The sequence below is a fragment of the Protopterus annectens genome, chromosome 8.part0 (assembly GCF_019279795.1).
Source record: "Protopterus annectens isolate FY-2018-M chromosome 8.part0, PAN1.0, whole genome shotgun sequence".
Lineage (NCBI taxonomy): Eukaryota > Metazoa > Chordata > Ceratodontiformes > Protopteridae > Protopterus > Protopterus annectens.
The window spans coordinates 1,628,383,890-1,628,405,325 of record NC_056741.1 but is presented as its reverse complement, the minus strand read 5'-3'; the positions used below and the strand labels follow the sequence as shown (position 1 = coordinate 1,628,405,325).

At 46.1% G+C, this 21,436-nt stretch overlaps 1 protein-coding gene across 1 annotated transcript in view; it reads left to right on the top strand.

Annotated features, from left to right (window-relative positions):
• LOC122809565 (BUD13 homolog) overlaps positions 1-21,436 on the top strand; it is a 506,706-nt gene that overhangs the window by 340,869 nt on the left and 144,401 nt on the right. The window lies entirely within an intron of this gene.

The following is a 21,436-nucleotide window of genomic DNA, read 5'->3' as shown; positions in this document are numbered from 1 at the left end:
TGAAAGACTGATACCCTTTACTTCACTTGGACAGGAATATTCCTTTATGCTTTTATACCCTTTCAGCTAATGTCCAGGGTACTTTTGAAGATTCAGCTGGAATCCCCCAAGATCATTGTGGTGACTCCCTTCTGGCACAGGCAACCCGTAGTTCTTCCTTCTTTTAGAAACACCCATGGTCAGTTACCACATGCTTCCTCACAGACTAGATCTACTCTCAAAAGAACAAGCGTGTCAGATACCCAGATATCAGTGAACTTTAGTTGACTACCTGTATGGTAGGGTCTTAATTTCTTTTAGGCATCTGTTTAATGAAGACTTGCAGCAGGTACTAATAATAGAGGCAAGAAAGCCTCCTACTAGAAAAGTATGTGTTAGCAAATGGAAAAGGTTTTCTAGTTGGTGCCAACAACATATCCAGTAAGCATTCAGGGCTTAGATGTTCTGTGGTTCTGAAATATTTGTGAGAGTTACTAACGTTAATCCTTTGTCAATGTTCATTTATTGGTTATTTCATCATGTCTGCCCATGGATCCTCCTCTTTTAGTGCAGTCTCGTGTCAAAATGATCTTGAAATGGGTTTTGCATAGGAGGCCTCCAAGAAAACTGGTGGCCCCTCCTTGGGATCTTAGTTTTGTGATGGAGAAGCTAACGCTTGCTCCATTTGAACCAGCTAATCTGTCTGACTCTTAAATTCTTAAAATGATTTGTTCATTAAAATAAATGTACCTTGCCACCACAGTATATGGTGTACTATGTGCCGAACAGCATCTTTGCTCCATTGGTGGTATTTTTGGTTGCTCCTTTCTTTCTTAAAAAGATATTTTTTTAAATACTACTTTCTGCTTGATTTTATCACTAGGCCAAGCAGTAAACTTTAACCTCGGTGATGTTAACTTAGGGAAGGCATGCGGTGTGTCCATAGACTTTAATGGACTCATCATCTCCCATGTGCAAAGATCCATCCATTAAAGTCTCTGGATGCACTTTGTGTTATTCCTCAGTTGACGTCACTGAGTGATACATTAAATGTATTTGGGCTGTGGTTTAATAAAAAATTTACAAGGCTTTTTATTAAAAGCAGGTAAAATAAATAAGGAATGTAATTAATACAAGTACATCACAGCACTTAACTCCTTAATTGCCACAATATACTTTGGATCCTGAACAAATAGCTTCAGCATGGAAAACAGTTTTACTGATTGCTCTGACGTCTGCAAGACTAGTATCTGAGTTGCAAGCTGTTATGGCGAATCAACCTCATTTTCCGTAGGGGCAGAGTTTCTTTGACAACTAATCCTGCTTTTATGCCTAAAATGGTACCAGAGCTTACTTTCAGCCAAACTATTCATCTTCCCTGAACTTAAAAGTGAGAGGGAAAAGATACTCCATACCTTGTATGTTCACAAACAACGCATGTACTACCTTGACATAACTAAATCTTTCAGATCTTTGTATCTGTTGTTCATTTCTTTTGAAGTTAAGAAGAAGGGACGACCTGTTGTGTAAGTTTAACTTGCACAGCTGTACTTTTTTTATAGCCTATTACAAACTGTTGCTTATGTTACTGCATTTCTTTTGTAGGTGTTTGAGCACTACTACTGCACCATTGTGTTTCATTTTAACAAATATAAACAATTGTAAATGCCCTGTAGAGCCATCAAAGCCTATGATCTGATGTTATCCTATGTCAAATATTCCTCACCTTGGGTCTTGGATCTGACATCGGATCCGAGCCGGCACTTTACAGACAGCTTCAAGGCTCGAGCTCCTCCCACCCCCACGATCCATTGCTGCCCTCTAACCCCTCAGATCTTATTTGCCACTTTTCACCACAGACACAGGTTTCTTGGCTCGGCTCCTGTTTGGGATAAGTAGCTCTTTTTGTGGGTACTTTTGGCTAGTGTTCCTTGTTTTGTAGTTAGTTAATATTTTCTGAATTTAGGTGATCTATCCCCTCCCCCGATTTTTTTTTTTTTGGGGGGTTGTTTCTTTTTAGCACCCTTTTTCTCCAGGTGTATTAGTGTGTTAGTGTAGTTTTCCCATTTATTATGTTGTTGCTTTTTTTTTTTTTTTTTTTTTTTTTTTTTTTAATAGTTTTTTGCTCGCTTCCAGTGTGTGTGCATGTTTAGGCTTCCTTCCTCCGGTCTGTCTTTGGCTTGTTTCCTCGGCTGTGAGTTGGTGTGTTCCTTAGGTTTTGGTGCTATGTTGGATTAACCTGTAGGCTTCAGTCAGTGCTCCTCATGTGGTCAGAAGATGCCTTTGTCATTCACATGAGGAGTGCATATGTTCTTCGTGTTTCACTATTGCAGTCATTACATTTGGGTTATTTACTTGCAGGTAGTCCTCAGTCGGTCTGATTAACAAAGTCTTGGGTCTTGCGTTGGTTGCTGTCCCATCTTCCATGGCGTCAGGGGTATAAAACATGCAGCTGACGCCATTACATCAGTCTTTCTTGATGTGCGGTGCCCGAAGCAGAAGCAGTTCAAGTGCCGGTCGGCCGACTCCTGAAATTTTCGTTTTCGAGTTTCAGAACCGAAGTCTTCAACTAAAGCTAAGTACCCTGTTGGAGAAACTTTTTCTTGCTCCTTCCCAATGTCAGTAAAAGTTAATAATTGCATTACTTGTGGAAAGCAAATACCTCATAAAGATTTTCATTCGTACTGTATTCCTTGCCTAGGCCCTGACCACGACGTACCTTGCTGTCGGTTTTTTGCTTTATTTAATCAGCGCACTATCCATCGTCTGTATATTTTCGCCTCTAAATATTTCAGTTCTCAGTTTAATTATCCAGAAATGTCATGGGTTAGCCATCCGAGTACCGGGATTCTGAAAAAACACAAAGATAAAGACAGAGACAGGCAACTGAGGTCCAAAATTGCCGACGACGCTTCTCCTAAGCCAGTCGCCAGTTCACCGGTACTCAGTGAGGCACTTTCGCAGCCCCTTATACCCACTACTTCTGATTTGCAGGCCTCTACTAAGACCCATTCGGAGTCCGGTATGCCGCAAGATGCTTCAACTATGGAATCCGTGGATGTCTCTACCTTGGATGGGTCCAGAGCCGCTGTGCAGGCACTGACTTTTGAGAGTGTATTCAGGCCTATGGACTTGCATATTAAACTGAAGCCTCCTTCTTTACTTAGGCCTAAATCTTGATCCATGTCTAAAAAAAAAAACGACGCTCAAGCCTCTGGGCCTAAAAAACAAATAAGAATGGCTCAAGATCTAATAACTCTAATCAGAGGTAGCCAACCCCCCCCCCCCCCTTTCTAAGAGGCCTAGGACTGAAGTTGATTATAAATCCTCTGATCAGGATTCTGTTTTTTCTGACTCTTCTGATGATCTTGATTTGCCCTTACCTACTTATGAGGATTCTGATGCAGAGGACTCTATTCCCTCTGCTTCCCCTCTTGAGGATTTTTCTTTTGGGGAAGCCTTACATACTCTAAGGGAGCATTTCCACTGGGAAAGCCAGGATTTTTCTGACTCAGAAAATAGGCTTCGGGATTTCCTTCTCCAACCTCAGCATAGGCCTTTAGCTATTCCTCCTGTGCTAGACATTGTTGATGATGCTTTCTCGGAATCTAGTTTGGCCCCTGATTCCCTGCCGCCTGCTCCTAGAAAACTTGACAGATACTACAGGGTCCCTGAGTCCCACAAGTTCCTTTTCAAAAATCCTATTACAGATCCAGAGACTATTTCACAGGGGGCCAAGGGCATTAAGGCTTCCACTGCTAAAAATCCTACCTCTTCTGATAGAGACTCCAGGGCGCTGGATAGATGGGATAAGAAGCTTTACACTTCTGCAACCTTGGCCATTAGGGCTTTAAACTGCCAGTTTCATATGTTAAAATACCAGCAACATGTTGTTGGACTGCTTAAGCAGAAAATGATGATTCCGGATTGTGTGGAAAATAAAGAATTACAGGATTTAGTGCATTCTGCCGAACAAGTTGGAAAACATACTTTGCAATGTGGTTTTGATTCATTAGAGGCCTCTTGCAGGGCTGCTGTTACTGGGTCTGTAATCAGAAGGCATGCTTGTCTTAAGGAGCAATCTTTCCCTGATCATGTTAAAGTTAAATTGTTGGATGCTCCTTTAAATCAGGACTGCCTGTTTGGCAACAAGGCTGAGGAAGTTCTCAAAAAGATGGAAGATAAAGCTAAATCTATGCAAACTGTTAAAGGTATTTTACAAGTTCATTCTCCTAGATTTAGTAGGCACTGGCCCTCTAAGAATTTGTCCTTTCCCGCCCCTTCCAGGTCTTCTCAAGCCAAACCCAGACACAGCAAAATCCCCAGGTTTCAGTCCCAGGGTACTCACAGAACTAAGCAGTGAGGGGCCTCCACTTCCAAGTCTGGGAATAATAAGACTCTTCCCCTATGGTAAGCTGTCTCAATGACTTCCTTTTAAAATTTCCAAGCACTTATCAACTGACTGCTACTTATTCGAATTGTTTCTTTCTGAAATTGGTGCGGCTTGTTGCTGTAGCATAGAACAGATTCAGGCCTTCTGAATCTAGCTTTGTTTGTATAACTTGAGCACTGATCCAGGCCATCTTTTTTGGAGAAGGTTCCCCTGCACCCTAGTAAGCAGGGGTGTGCAGTTAAAACTTATCTGATTGAAGACTGCTGGAACAGGTCTCAGTTTTGAGCCTTTTTCTGGATAATTGGGTAACTTGTTTAAATCAGTTTGTTTGTTTTCTATTGTACTTTATTCATCTGCTTTTACTGTATTTGTGTTTCTTCCTACTTTATTACTAGGGGCATTGTCTACAACTTTGATCTGCAATATATAACAATAAATATCCTTTTCTGTGCATTTAAAGTGTTTTTTGAGTGTATCTGCTTTATTTTCTAAAAAAAATAATTATATATATATATATATATATATATATATATATATATATATATGTTTCCCACCTTTCTAAGCTAGTATAGTCCAGTTTTCAGGTTAGTGCTGAATTCAGGGCTGTATTACAAATCTGTGTTTGCCCATACCTTACTTGGATAGAAGGAAGTTCTCTGTTCACCTGTGAGAGAGGGGAGCTTTGAGCAGCCTCTCTGTCCCTGGAGGAGTGGTTTCAGCCCAGAAATTAGTAATTTATTGGCCATTTTGGGCTAATTTCTCTCTCTTTCATTTCCCTGCTATAAATACCGTATTTGCCCGGTTTTGCGTGCCGGGCAGCACCAGTTAGCTAGGGTAAAACTATTCCCAGCTCCACAAAGTCTCCTCTTCAATTTTCCCTTGGAACTAGACAAACTTTCAACTTAAGCACTCAAGCCACTTTTTTTCTCAGCCTGGCACTTCCTCAAAACTTATAGCAAGCACTTATAAACCCTAGCACTAGACCCTCCTGTACGGTACAGAAGAACAAGGCTCTCTATTCGACCTTACCAGCCATCCAGTAAAACAGTTCACTGTACCTATCCAGGCATGTCCAAAGGGCAATGTCAGGTGTACTCTCCAGTCCAACTGGTGAATCTGGGCATTTTGAGGCAATGTTACAACTGCCTCATGTACACAGACAACCCCCTCCTCCTACCACCAAACACTAATACATGCAAGAGATGCAATTATACGGCCAAACTGGAGGTTAAGCTCTCTCAACCCAAGACTGGATCAGACAGTCAAGAGGAGAAGGGAAATACTTGCATCACACCACCAGTCTCACATAAACCCATTAAAGCAGCACTGGAAAAAAACACACATAAATACATGAAAACATACTCGGAGGCACTAAATAAAAATCCACCTCCCAACACAAATCATGAAACACATACTTCACAAAACCAGTGTGCCATGCAATCACAGCCCTTAAGGCAAAATAACATACCCAACATACTAGTAATAGGTGACTCTATAGTCAGGCACACTGACGTCCCACTCACTAAGCTGAATAAGAAGATTACTGTTAGCTGCCTGTCTGGCGCCAGGAATCCGGCACATAACACAAGCACTCAGGTCACTACAGAACAAGTACAAATACGACTCTGTCATTGTCCACGTTGGTGTGAATGACCTGAGCCGTACCTCTCTGGACTACATGAAAAGAGACATGGAAGAGCTCTCTGATCACGTAGCCCAGGCCGGTATGACCCTGACCCTGAGTAGCATCCTGCCCTCACCAAGAATGATACCACGGTATAAAGAAAAAATTCTCAATTTCAACAATTGGCTAAGTTTCTCGTGTAATTCAAAGGGGATCCAGTTTCTGTCCGCCTGGGACGACATGCTCGACAAGCCACGCTGCTTCACTAGAGATGGCTTGCACCTGTCACCTTTAGGCTTTCGAATACTGGCCAAGGCTCTTGCTATCCCCATAGTGCCTTTTTTAGACAAGGTTCAAAAGACAAACCCACCACCGTAAACAGCATAAGTAACAAAAAACTGAGGGTAATGCTACTCAATGCCAGAAGTCTGAACCTCAAAATGCACACACTCGAGGCACTCCTCAGTACGGAGAAAATCGATATATGTGCAGTAACAGAAACCTGGTTTAAGGCTCCAGAGAGCACCCCAGCACTACCAGGCTACAACTCATACCATACATTTCGGCCACAGAACCCAAACCGAAATACAAAAGGTGGGGGCGTATCCTATTCATCAAGGATACCCACACCTCCAGATTAGTGGCACAGCACGATGCTTCAGAGATCATCCACGTGTAACTAACAATGGGCAAAACTGAAATTCAAATTGTAGCTTGCTACAGATCACCCACCATGTCCCAGGACCCCCATTCCACATTTCTGGAAACACTGGGAAACATAAAGGTCCTACCAAACACCCTAATATTGGGTGATTTCAATTACCCAAACATTAACTGGGAGAACTACTCAAGTACTAACTCCCTTGCACAAAACATTTCCTAGAATTTATAAACTCAAATGCCCTGGTTCAACTGGTCAACACACCCACCAGGGGTGACAACATATTGAACCTGGTCATCACCAACATGGGCGACCGGTGTTCCACACTGGAGGTCAACCCCTCACTGGTTAGATCTGACCATAAACAAATCACTTTGGATATCCACATTCCGCCCCCACCCCCAGACAAAAAAACCACCGTGAAAAACTTTTCAAAAGCAAACTTCACGTTACTTAAGACCGAGGTGGAAAGTTTTAAAGCCCCCATGCTGAAGGATAACACTGTCCAAGCTGCAAAATCCTTCACTAATGCATTCTACGGGCACCTACAATAATGCATGGATCATGCCATCCCAAGAAAAACCAAGACTCACTCCTCCAAGAAAAGGAAACCAGTCTGGTGGACCCCTGCCATAAACAAGCTACACAATAAAAGGAGGAAACTAGTACAGAAAAGAGTAAAATCCCAAGAAGGAAAGACATCCCTGATCAGTATCAGCAAGAAACTTCGATCCCTCATAAAATCATCCAAGGCGAGCCTTGAAAGAAAAATTGCCAAGGACTCCAAAGATAACCACAAGGCATTCTTTAGCTATGTCAAGAATCTAAGTGGCAATGCTCAGATCTGCTCGGAGTTAGTGCAGAATGGCATAAAATACACTGAACCGACTGATATCGCCAATATCCTGACAGACAAGTTCAGCGCAAACTTCACCCCCCTCTCACCCCCCAAGAGGGCCCATAACCATACCAGAAGAGTGTAGAGTCCCTGAAATCACAGACACTCAGGTTAAAACAGCCCTCTCCAAAGCCAAAACCACAGCATCAGTGGGACCGGACGGTGTCCCAGGCTGCGTGCTACATGAGCTGAAAGACGAACTAGCCCCTCACCTAAACACACTGTTGAAACTCAGCCTCTCCACAGGTTATGTACCCATAGAGTGGCACACAGCAGCGGTTATTCCGCTTCACAAAGGTGGAGCCACAACAGACCCCGGGAACTATCGCCCTATAAGCCTGACTAGCTTGGTCTGCAAGGCTATGGAGCGCATCATCATGGAACTCATTAACAGAGACATTGGGAACCTCCAAACACTGGACCCTACTCAGTTCGGCTTTGGTAAGGGCAGATCATGCCTCCTAAACCTGGTGGACTTCTTTGAGACAGTTACCATGGCTATAGATGAGGGAAACATGGTACACACAGCCTACCTAGACCTCGCAAAGGCCCTCGACACCATTCCCCATTCTGGTATTATAGACAAGCTCACCAGCCTGAACATAAATCCCTACGTCACAAGATGGGTTGCCAACTGGCTCATGGACAGAACCCACATGGTGAGAGTTGCGGGAGCTAGGTCCGACTCTAAATCGGTTACAAGTGGAGTTTCCCAGGGCTCAGTCCTAGGACCACTCCTGTTCGGCATATACTTCTCAGAGGTACAGGCAAGCACAGGAGGACTATGGCTGACCAAGTTTGCAGACGACTGCAAACTAGGGGCTTTAATTGACTCTCCGGCTGACACAGACATCCTCCAAAAGGGTCTCACGGAGACGGATACCTGGTGTCAAAATCATGGCCTCAAGCTAAATGCCAAAAAAGTGCATAGTCATCACCTTTGGAAAAAACAAAATACCCACAAACTACTACATAGGTGGTAGTCCCCTAAATATGGAAGACGTGATAAGGGATCTGGGGACCCAAGTAGACAATAATCTCACCTTTGATCATCACATTGCCAAAGTGGTTAGAAAATCCTTCTACGTGGCCCACCTAATGACAAAAGGGTTCGCATCCAGATCAAAAGAGGTCATTGTGCCCCTCTACTCATCACTCATCAGACCCATCATAGAGTACAACGCCCCATTTGGGATGTACCTTACAAGACACCTGCAACAGCTGGAAAGACCGCACAAGTTCCTCACCAAGAGGATCACTGGCCTCAAACAGATGCCCTATGCAGCTCGACTGAAGAAATTACAGCTGTACTCAGTTGCATACCGCCTACTCAGAGGTGATCTCTGCCTGACATACAAGGCCATGTCCAACCCAGAATTAATGGACATGCTCCACCTAAAGAAAACCTTATCCCCATGAGCCACACGCTCTAGGGATCTCAACCTCACCACAACAATAAATAGGACGTGCTGGAGGGATAGATTCCTGTCCCATAGACTTCCCATGCTTTGGAACAAGATCCCAATCTACATTAGGCAGAGCCCCTCGCTAACACTCTTCAAAAGAAATCTTGACGAGTGGATGGGAAACAGAAAGTTTATCTCGGGGATCAATTCAGTGGCTCTGCTGGACAGAGGCACAGGGAACTAATCTAAGGGGGTGGCGAAAGCCAACACATTCTGGCTAGGCTTATAAATACCTTCGGGCAGATAGCCCAGTACCTACCTATGAACCTAAACTTGCTTTTCATGCAAAGAATTGGAAACTCATTACCCAGGACAAATGGGTTTTAAATATAGTGTCCCAGGGATACAGATTTTGCTTCCACACGTTGCCATCACCAAGTGGATGGCTGGACCTACCCCCAAATTAGTGGGCAGAGGCCCAAAAACAAGTACTTTCTCTCTTAAGCATGGGGGCTATTCATCTGTTACCAGAAGAGGAAAAGGGGCAAGGTTTCTACTCAAGACTTTTCCTGGTACCCAGAAAAGACAATTCATGGCGTCCTATCCTGGACCTGTCTACTCTAAACACCTTTTTGGAGATTCCAAAATTCAAGATTCTGACTCTTCACCAATTACTTCCTATGCTAGGCAAAGATATCTGGTTGGCAACACTAGATTTAAAAGAAGCATACCTGCACACCCCAATCAGGGAATCTTGCAGAAGATACCTACGCTTCAAAGCAGGCTACACGCACTCTCTGCACTGCCCTTTGGCTTATCTACTGCGCCCAGTGTATTCACAAAGTGCCTAGCTCCAGTTATTGCATTTTCAGGGAAAGAAATATTCAAATATACCCATACGTGGATGATTGTTTAATTCAGGCAGAAAGCCAAGGGATATTTTTGAATCATCTGGCCTTTGTAAAAAGGGATCTAACTTGCCTGGGGTACACCATAAACAAAAAGAAATCACACCTGGTACCCTGTCAACAAATTATATTCCTGGGAGCAAGCTTGAATACAACTTCCCAGATGGTTTACCTCACGCCAGAAAAGCAAATTAATTTGACAACCTACTTCAAACAAGTGGCCACAAAAACCCTGCTCTCTGCAAGACAAATACTGCAAGCCTTGGGGTTCATGGCCTCCTGCTTTCTTCTAATTCCATATGCAAGACTGCTATCTAAGAATCTTGTGGTGTCAACCTTCTCAAGACCTAGAAACAATGATTCCTATCATACCTTGCCTACGCCTAGAGTTCATTTGGTGGGCAGAGGCCTGCCACCAAAACAAGGGACCACCTTTCACACCACCCCCTGCCACCCAAACCCTAACAACTGATGCATCAGACTATGCATGGGGGGCTCACCTGGCAGGGAAGTGCATTCAGGGCAAATGGAACCCAAGTCAAATGCACCTGCATATCAATCAAAAAGAAATGCTAGCTGTACAGAATGCTCTGACAGCCTTCAAGGACCACATTCTTCCAGGACAACTAATGGTAAAGACGGACAACACCACTGTTATGTGGTACATAAACAAGCAGGGGGGTACACATTCTTACCCCCTCTGCAGACTAGCCATGGCATTGTGGAGCACAGTCTTGAGCTACCAAGTGCACCTACAAGCTCAGTTCTTGCCAGGAAAATTAAATACACTGGCAGACGGACTAAGCAGAAACCTCATGGACCCACACGAGTGGAAACTGGAACCAAGGATTTTCAACATGTTGACAAGCAAATAGGGGAGCCCAGATATAGACCTGTTTGCCTCTCCCCAGAACTACCAATTGGACAAATTTTGCACAAGGACTCCCCACAAACAAACCTGGAAAGTGGATGCTCTGTCCTTCAGCTGGAAAAACATCAGTCTGTGTCCCCCCCCCCCCCCCACTGCCTCTGCTCTCCAAAGTACTACTAAAAATCAAACAGGACAAACCAAGGATGATTTTGATTACTCCAGAATGGCCTCGCCAACACTCGTACCCCCTCCTGCGCAGTGTGTCACGATTATATCCATGGCACCTGCCTCAGACTCCTTCCCTGTTGTCTCAGCAGGAGAACCAGATTCCACACCCTCATCTTCCAACACTGAACCTTGAAGCCTGGCTAATTACTTAATCTCTCCTTTGCCATCCGTCAGCAAACCTGTAATGGATATCATTTTGGGGGCAAAGAGGCCTAGTACTAGAAAATCTTATGCTGAAAAATGGAAAATATTCTGTGTCTGGAACCAGTCTCAAGACATGAGCGCAGCAGCGCACAATTTACCTCAGATTTTACAATACTTAACTGAGATACTTCACAAGGGCCTGTCTTTTTCCTCCATTAAAATCCATGCCTCAGCCATTTCAGCTCATTATAACACAGAACCTCCCCTCTTCTCTCATCCATTGCTCAAGCAGTTCCTCAGAGGGGCCAAAAATTTGAGACCACCCAGGAGAGCTCCAACCCCAGCCTGGGACCTTAACTTTGTCTTGGAGAAACTCACTCTACCTCCTTTTGAGCTAGCTGCTACTGCAGACAATTTTTTTTTCTTGGAAAACTGCTTTCCTTTTAGTAATCACTTCAGCTAGAAGGGTATCTGAATTACAGGCCCTTATGGCAGTGGAGCTTTTCATCATCTTTCATGCAGACAGGGTGTCCCTCAAAACCAATCCATCCTTCATGCCCAAGGTGGTATACAGTATGGCTCTTAATTAGTCCATTCATTTGCCAACCTTCTTTCCCAATCCACAGAATAAAGGGGAACAGATACTGCATTCCTTAGATGTGCACAGACAACTTAGATTCTACCTGGACAGGACTAAACCTCAAAGGAAATCTGAACAACTGCTGGTGGCATTTGCTGCAGGGGCAGAGGGAAAGGCTATTTCAAAGCAAATCATTTCTAAATGGATAAGCCATTGCATTCATTTCCTGCTATAAGCACCATGGAAAACCTATCCCCCAGGGGATCAGACCTCACTCCACCAGGGCTGCATCTACCTCTACAGCCTTTCTCAGAGACGTCCCTACCAGGGACATCCTAGAAGCTGCTACCTGGAGTTCTGTACATACTTTCACCAAGCATTATCATTTGCCAATTTTCTCTAAATCCAGAGCCAGCTTTGCCACTGCAGTCTTGCAGGGCCTTATAGCGGGCCCTAATGCTATCTAAATTCCTCCTCCCAACCATAGCTTTGGGAATCTACCCAAATGTACTGACTGCAACAGTGAAACATGAAGAACATAGTACAGTTGTGTACACTTAATATAAATGTAGATGTTCGAGTGTATTCACTGTTGCAGTCCTGGTTACCCTCCCTCCAGCCCCCTAACTTCTTTTGGCTATACCTCTACTTTCCTTTACTATGCTTAAAAGCCTTTTTGGTGTATTTGCTTTTTGTTGGAGGTATATCTTTGTGCATTTATGTTTAATTGCTTTCCATTAGTGGGGCACCTGACATCTGGAGCAAGAAAAACTGATGTAATGGTGTCGGCTGCATGTTTTATACACCTGATGACCTGACGTCATGGAAGAAGGGACAGCAACCGACACAGGACCCACGACTTTGTTAATCAGGCCGACCTGAGGCCTGCCTGTAAGTAGATAACCCAAATGTAATGACTGCAATAATGAATACACTCGAACATCTACATTTATGGTAAGTGTACACAGCTGTACTTTACTGTTTCAGCGCTGACCACCTGGAGATTGAATGTGATATTTGTGCTGCATTCAACCCCAGGGCTTTGGTCGAGCACCAAAACAAACTCTTGTTGAAACGGTTGGCTCAAGGGGGGGGCTCCCTTGACTCAGTCCATGCCAAGTCTGGACCTTCCTAGCACAAGAGGAAGGCCCCTCCATCCTCAGAGTCTTCTTCGGCTAAGAAAATGAGACCATCGGATCCCAGCGCCTCGGATCCGATCCCGGTCTCTTCTCTGTCAGATATGATGCTCTCGGATCCTACGACCCAGGACCACAGATCCGAGGCTTCTGCTCCCAAGCCTTCTGATCCGAGGTCTGGAGAATCGAACCGGGATCAAAGGTCTCCGGTCTGGGACCTTCAGATCCAGCAGGATCCAGACCTGCCACTGATCCGGCTCCCCCAGATCTGGGGCATGTGGGATCCAGGCATTTGGATCCTACCTTGTCTTCAGATCTGAGGAGGTCGGATGCAGGATCAGTGTCAGTTCCCACTATTGTGATAGTGGATTCCCACTCAGGCTCTGACTTGCAGCAGTCCCCTATTGGCTCCAAGCACAGAAGCCATTCGTTAGAGGAGAGGCTCTTGGGATCCAGGCAGTCATCCCCAGCTTGGTCCTCTACTTCTTCCATATTCTCTGGGAGCGTGCTCCTTCCAGATATGGGCAGGATGATGACGTCCTTCCTTAAAGCTCAGATTGAGCTGGAGCTTGTTGCGTCCCCTGCCCATCTGGTTAGAGGGCCATTGCCAACCCCCTCCTTCGTTTCTCCTCGTCCGACCAGTGTGGTTTCGGACTTCCTGACCCTGGGCCATATGGGGAGGGTAATGGAGATTTCCAGGGGCCCTTTTGCACCCACCCCGCCAGAGTCGCTGACATCTTTTGCTTGGCCTCCCCTCTGTGCAGGTGGAGTCTCAGTCCCCAGCAGTCACCTCGGGGTCCTTGAGCAGGGTTCCGATCCTGTTTTTTTTTTTCCAAACCATTGCCTTCCCCTTGACGCCTCAGCCCTTGATAGCTCTGCGCTAGTACTATCTGGAGGCCCAGAGGTTCTGCCCTTTCCCAGCCCATTCTCCCAGTTAGGCCTTCCTGCTTGGAGTGAGGACAGAGCATCATCCAGTCCCTTGGCTTTCTGGATCATAGAACTGGCCTTTTCCCCCCAGAGAGTGTCTTCTCTATCCTTCCAGGGACCTTCCCAGCCCCATCTTATGGACCCCACTCGTCCTGTTTCTGGTTAGCCCTCTCGAACTAGCCTTCAGGTGGGAGCTGCCCCACTCGGGGTCCCCCTCTCTTCCAAGTCCTCTCCTGAGCCCCCCCCTTGGAGGAGGTTCCTTGGAAGAGATTGTGCAAGAAGAGTCACTTGGACTCCCCTGCCGAGTCACTCACTGACGGACCTCAATGAAGGGGTCGAGTCCCCCATGTCACCATTTAAGGATGTCTCCTTTGGGGGCATCCTGGAACTCCTTAAGCTTAAGGGTGACTGGTCTCCCCTCCCCTTGTCCTCTGAGAAGTCAATTTTACTGAAGGCTTTCAGGACGGGACCATTTACCTCTTTGGTGTTCCCTCCAGCAGATGTGCATGTTAACCTCATCACCAACAGGGCATAGAAGGAGCCAGATACTGTAGAGCCTGTTCCCAAACGAGCTGGAAAATTCCTTAGCCCCCCCCCCCCACCTCCTGGCAAGCAGTTTTTGTCCAAAGGTGTGCCAGTTGATGCAGTCGTGGTAACTGCCCCCACCAAGAAGGAACTGGCGGAACAGAGTATGTCTGCCTGTCCACCCAACAGTGAGTCTCAGGTGATTGCCAGACATGGAAAGCGAGTGTTTGCCTCAGCCACCTTCGGGCTCTCAATTATCTGGCCCATTTCACCTGACTTCAAATGGATTTGGTCAAGGAGCTTACCACGTCCCTTTCTGAGGTAGTGCCACCCTGGGAACTAAGCAAGGTGTCCCCTAAACTGTCCACACTTTCTTCCCTGGCCAGTTCATTGACGAGGCTGATTGCCAGTGTGATGGAAGGCGCCTTCTCTGGCAGCCAGCACAAGCACCACTGTTCAACATCACGCCTGGCTGCGCCTTTGTGAATTTGTGGAGTCCTTCCAGGCATCCTTTAATAGTGCCCCTTTTGATGGTTCTACCCTGTTTGGCCCTTTGGTCAAAGAAAATCTTATCCACAGTGAGCAGGACAGCAAGACCTTGTCGGCTGTAGGAAACAAATGCTTCGCCCCTCAAGGTTCCTTTTCCAAGACACAGCGAAGGGTCAGGAAGATGTGATTTCGCAACTCGCAGTCAGCCTTCCAGGATGCTCAAGATGAGCCATCCTCCAGAGATTGGGGAAGACGGTTCAGTGGCAGATGGGGTTCACAATATCATAGCTCCAGGGAAACCTTCTCTGGAAGTCCCAGCAGCGCTCCTGAAGTGCTGCCGACAACCCTGCCTCGGAGGCAGTCGGAGGTCATTTGTCCTTGCACCCTTCAGCCTGGGCAAGTATCACAAATGATCTTTGGATGTTAAATATAATCTCCAGGGGTTATTCTATTCCATTTTCCCAGCCTCCTCCCATCGTAGGATACCTCTCCGTTACACCACCCCATCAGAGGGAGCTAGCTCAGGAAGAAGTGCTCAGTCCTCTTCAGAAGAGGACCATCCAAGAGATCCCCCCAGAAAAACAAGAATCCGGAATTTAGTTTCAATTCTTTTTGGTGCCAAAGAAGCCCGGGAACATGCGTCCAATCCTGGACCACAGCAAGCTTAACCTTTCGATCAAAAAGTCAAAGTTCTGGATGGTCACTGTTCAGTCCATCATGCCCTTGTTGCACAAGGAAGATCGGATGTGCTGTGTGGATCTCCAGGATGCGTACTATCACATCAAAATAGAAGGCACTCTAGGAGACATCTCTGCTTTTGAGAAGGGGCCAGTCATTGTCCATTCAGAACCCTGCCCTTGGGTCTCACCACAGCCCCCGGGTGTTCACCAAGTGCATGGCAGTGGTTGCAGCTCACCTGAGACTGCAGGGATTCCAGGTATTTCCCTATCTCGATAATTGGCTCCTGTCAGCTCCCACAAAGCATCATCTGGCCACAGCCATGCAGTGTCTGCTACAACTTTTCGGCCAACCAGACATCACCATGAATCTCCTCAAGTCCAATCTCTGTCCATTTCAAAGCCTAGAGTTCATTGGGATTCAGCGCTCCCACCCCGGCTGGTATACCTCATCAGATCTCGTGTCCAGTCTTTCCTCGACCTGTATCACCCCCAAGCCCACCTAGTTCTCAGGGACTTGGGGCCCATGGCGGTAGCAATTTACTTAGTGTCGTTGGCCAGGTTCTACATGAGAGTTTTGCAGTGGACTCTAGCTGTTCAGTGGTCTCCCGTGCTTCACCCAATGTCAGCTGAGATCCGTCTCACACCAGTTTGCAGGTGCCATCTTCTTTGGTGAATATGGTCTCCCTATCTCCTGGCAGGCAGACCTTTCTCCTTTCCTCCTCCCATTGCCACTGTGACCATGGATGCTTCCCTGTTGGGGTGGGGTGGGGGCATTTTCAGGGATAGATGGTCCAAGGCACGTGTCCGAAGCAGAGACCAAGCTGCATATCATCTTCCTGGAGATGAGGGCGGTCCTACTCACTTTGCAAGCTTTCCAGGGCTGCCTTCCTTCGGTTGCCATTGCAATTCACACAGACAACATGGAGGTTGTGTAGTACCCCAACAAGCAAGGGGGCACATGTTCTTATCTGCTGTGTTGTGAAGCCATGAGAGTGTGGGAATGGGCGTTATCCTTGGGGTGCTTTCTCATTGCAATGCACATTCCTGGGGAGTCCAGCGTGTTGGCAGACAAGCTGAGCAGGGCCATTCTGAGCCCTCATGAGTGGTCCTTCAATCCTTTGGTGGCGAGAGAGATCTTCCTTCGCTGGGGTCAGCCAAGCTGAGATCTCTTTGCATCCCCCCTCAACTACAAATGCAGCAAGTATTTCATCCTGATTCCCCCAACTGGGAAGTGCCCCAGGGATGCCCTGGTCCATGATTGGCCCCTGGGTCTCCTTTATGCCTATCCTCCCTTGCCTTTAATTCCCAGAGTACTATAGAATGCCCGTCGCCTCTAGGCTACCTTGATCCTCATTGCTTTTTTTTTGGCCTCGGCAGGTGTGGTTTCCCCTTCTTCAGTCTAACCTGAAGTACCCCCCTTGGGTACTAGATCCCATTCTGGATCTGAGTTCCCATCCCTCTTAGCTTCCACCTCCCAACCTACAGATGCTTCATCTGACAGCATGGCTTGTCCACTTCTATTAATTTTAAACCAGTCCAGGCTTCTTTCTCACATTAAGAACATCATTCTGCCATCTCAGAAGTCTTTCACTAGAAAGATCTATGCTAGTAAGTGGAAATGATTTTCTATTTGGGCTAAGCAGTGCAGTCTAGATCCCTTCTCAGCTTCCATTTCAGATTTTTTGCTGTTCTTTGTGTTTCACTGTTGCAGTCATCACACTTGGGTTATCCTGCCAGGGGTAGCCCTCAGTCGGCCCGAATACCAGAGGCTTAGTATTTCTGAGTCAGTTGCTGTCACTCCAGGACTGCCGTCAGGTCGTCAGTGGTATAAAATAAGGCAGCTGATGCCATTACATCAGTCTTTCTTGCCGAGGAGCCCGAAGCAGCAGCAGTTCGCACGAGTGCCTGAGTTTTCATTTCCGATTTGAAGTTGAAGTCTTCTAAAACTAAGTACCCCATTGGGGATCCTTTTTTCTTGCTCTAACCTGTGTCAGAAAAAGTTAACAATTGTCTCGCCTGTAGAAAGCAAATACCACACCGAGACTTCAGTTCTTACTGCGTCACCTGTTTAGGCCCAGACCACGACGTCCCTCGCTGTCGCTTTTGTGCTTTGTTCAACACCAGAAGTATACGTCGTCGGGCCCTTATTGTAGCTAGGTATTTTCACTCTCAGTCCTCGAATTCCGATACGGCTTCAGTAAGCCATCCGACTACGGATCTTCCGAAAAAAGTGAAGGATAAAGACAGAGACAAACCACACAGGTCCAAAACTGCCAATGACGCTTCCGCTAAGCTAGTCGTCAGTTCTCTGGTCCTCACTGAGGCACTTTTGCAGCCCATGATGCCCACTTCTGTGGATTCGCAGGCCGCTACAGAGACCCTTTCAGAGTCCGGTATGCAGCGAGACTCTTCTTCGACTAAGGATCCTGCAGATGTCTCTACCTTGGATGGGTCTGGAGCCGCTGAGCAGGCACCGGCTTCCGAGGAAGTGCTTTGCACTACCGATACTTGACACAGACCGACGACTTCCTTCGCTTCTTCAGTTCTTTCTAAAACTACCGAGTTTCTAAGGCCCAGGGTACAAACTACGCTCAAAAAAACGATGACCTAAGCTCAGGCACCTGCTTCTTTGCCTCCATCTCAAATGCTTAAAATGACAGAAGACCTTATTATGCTTATTAGGGGAAGCCAGGCTACCCCTTCCAAAAGAAAGAGACTTGTCCCTAGTAGTTTTATCTGAACAGGAGTCCGATGAGACTGATGCTTTTGAATATGAAGACATGCAACCCCTCTCTGCTTATGAAGATTCTGATGCAGAGGAATCCATTCCTTCTGCCTCTCCACCCGAAGATTTTTCTTTCGGGGAAGCCCTTAGTACCTTAAGGGAGCATTGCCAATGGGAATGTCAAGACTATCCTCAGTCAAAAAAGAGACTCAGAGAATTCTTAGATTTACGACAGCACAGATCTTTGGTCATTCCTCCTGTCGTTGATGTTGTGGATGATTAGTTTATGGAATCCAGTTTGACTCCTGATACCCTTCCTCCTGCTCCTAGGAAACCTGACAGGTACTACAGAGTCCCTGACTGTCACAAATTTATTTTCAAAAATCCTACTGTTGACCCAGAGGTCATCTCTCAAGGACCTAAAGGAATTTGAAGCAACCTCAGCTAAGAATCCCACTCCCTCAGATAGGATTCATGAGCTTTAGACAGATGGGGTAAAAAAGTATACACCTTGGCTAATCTTGCTTATTAGAACATTAAATTGTCAGTTCCACATGCTGAAATATCAGCAGCATACCATGGAACTCCTCATACAAAAAATATCTTCCTTTCCTGCTTGTGCAGAAAGTAAAGAATTACAAAAGCTTATGCATTCTGCAAGTCAAGTTACTAAGCACACCTTGCAATGTGGCTTTGACACTCTAGAAGCATCTTTGTAGGGCAGCAGTCACTGGTTCTGTCCTCAGAAGGCATATTTGGCTTAAGGAACAGACCTTGCCAGACCATGTCAAATCCAAATTATTGGAAGCACCATTGAACAAAGACAATTTATTTGGCACCGAGGCAGAAGAGGTCTTAAAAAAGATGGAAGAAAAAGCTAAATCTGTGCAGACAGTTAAAGACTTTTTACAGGTCCAGCCTCCGAGGTTCAGTAGGCATTGCCCCACCAAGCACTGGTCCTTTCCTGCCCCCTCCAGGCCAGCTCAGCCCAGACCCAGGGGAAGCAGACCCCTCAGACAGACAGCAGACCCAGGGAATGCAAAGATATAAGCAATGGAGTTCATCCTCTTCAGAAACAGGGAGTGCAAAGCCACCCCCTTATTGTAAGAACTCACAATGGCTTTACACCTCCACCACTTACTTCTGCCCACCTGCTTGTGCCCCTAGGAGGAAAACTCTCCTTCCATGCAAGCAACTGGGCCTCTAATACCAACGACTGATGGGTCCTCAACATAGTGTCCCAGGGATCCAGATTTTATTTTCACGCTCTGCCAACCCCAAAAGAGTTCCCAGACCTTCCTCCAAACTAGTGGACAGAGGCCAAAAAACAAGTCCTTTCCCTGCTCTCCATGAGGGCAATACAGCATGTTCCTGCAGAACAGATAGGCCAAGATTTCTATTCCAGACTCTTTCTGGTACCCAGAAAAGAGGGCTCCTGGAACCCAGTCCTCAATCTATCCATTCTAAACACCTTTCTGGTGATATCAAAATTAAAAATGCTCTCCCTCCAGCAGCTCCTTCGTGTGCTTTCCAAGGATGCTTGGTTAGCCACCCTAGACCTAAAAGAGGCCTACCTACACATCCCATTAAGGGAATCTTGTAGGAAATATCTACGATTCAGGGCAGGATCTGTGCACTTTCAGTTCTCTGCACTTCCCTTTGGCTTATCCACTGCTCCCAGAATTTTCACAAAATGCCTGGCTCCAGCCATTGCTTTTTGCAGACAAAGAAATATTCAAATCTACCCCTACTTAGATGATTGCCTGATTCAGGCAGACAGTCAGGAAAAGCTGTTACAGCACCTGACCTTTGTAAAAGACCTACTGACCTCCCTGGGGTATACTGTCAACAAAAAGAAATCAAAACTAGTCCCCACACAAAACATTGTATTCCTGGGAGCAAGCCTGGACACAGCATCCCAGATGACATTCCTTACTCCAGGAAAAACAAGCCTACCTGACAGGCTACTTCTCTCAACTAGCCATCAGAACCCAGTTATCTGCAAGGAAAATCCTGCAAGCACTAGGGTTCATGGCCTAATTCTACTCATTCCATATGCCAGACTGCATATGAGGAAACTGCACTGGTACCTAAAAAGCCTTTGGTGTCACCACTCTAAAGACCTGGAAACCGTCATACCAATGATACCTTGCCTAAGGAAAGATTTTCTTTGGTGGGCAGCAGCATGCAACCACAACAAGGGACTCCCCTTCTCACAACCCTATGCCGCCCAGACCCTCACCACAGACACATCAGATTATGCCTGGAGTGCTTGTGCAAAGCTTTTTTAAAGGGAGTTTTTCTACTTAGGCCCCCTGTTAAGGACCCTTCTGCCCCCATTGGATCTTCCCTTTTTGTTGCAGTCTCTCACACAGGGCCCCTTTGAGCCTGCTGCCACATATGATATTAAATTCTTGTCATGGAAGACTGCCTTTTTAGTAGCCATAACTTCAACCAAAAGTTTGAAGTAGCAGGCTCTTAATATTAAACTGCCTTTTATGTTTTTTTTTCATAAAGATAGGGTGGCCCTTAGGACTAATATATCATTCATGCCTAAGGTCGCTACAGAAACGAATGTGAACCAGTCACTCCAGTTACCAGTCTTCTTCCCCAACTTTGCTAACAAAGGGGAACATCTCTTGCATATGCTGGATGTGTATAGACAGCTGCATTTTTACCTAGACAGGACAAAGAATTTCCGCAAGTCTGACCAGATGTTTGTGGCATTTTCTATTTAAAAGAAAAGGTCAGGCAGTGTCCAAAGTAACTGTCTCTTTGGATTTCTTTGTGCATTTCATGTGTTTATTCATCCAAAGGTTTATCCTTACTACAGCCAATTAGAGCTCTTTCCACTCAGTCCAAGGCTACGACAGCTGTCTTTCTTCGCCACCACTCCATGGATGACATTTGTGCTGCAGCCACTTGGTCTTCTCCACGCTCTTTTGTTAGCAGCCGCAAACTTGACATTATATCCAGGAACAGTTCTTCCTTTGGCTCCGCAGCTCTTCGGCATGTCCTTACATGAGGCCACCCAGGATTTAGGGTAGCTGGTGACTTTGACCCAAGAGTGAGGAGTAGTGACATGGATAACATCAGAAAAAGAGTTATGTACTTACCATAACTTGGCATTTGTGTTATCCTGTGTCACTATTCATCACTATCCCTCCTTCTGTCCTCCGTCCTATGGGATCTAGAGGATGTGGAGGTGTCCTAATTGGTGGTCACGGTCTTCCTTGGCTGCTTTCTAGCGCAGGGCAAACTC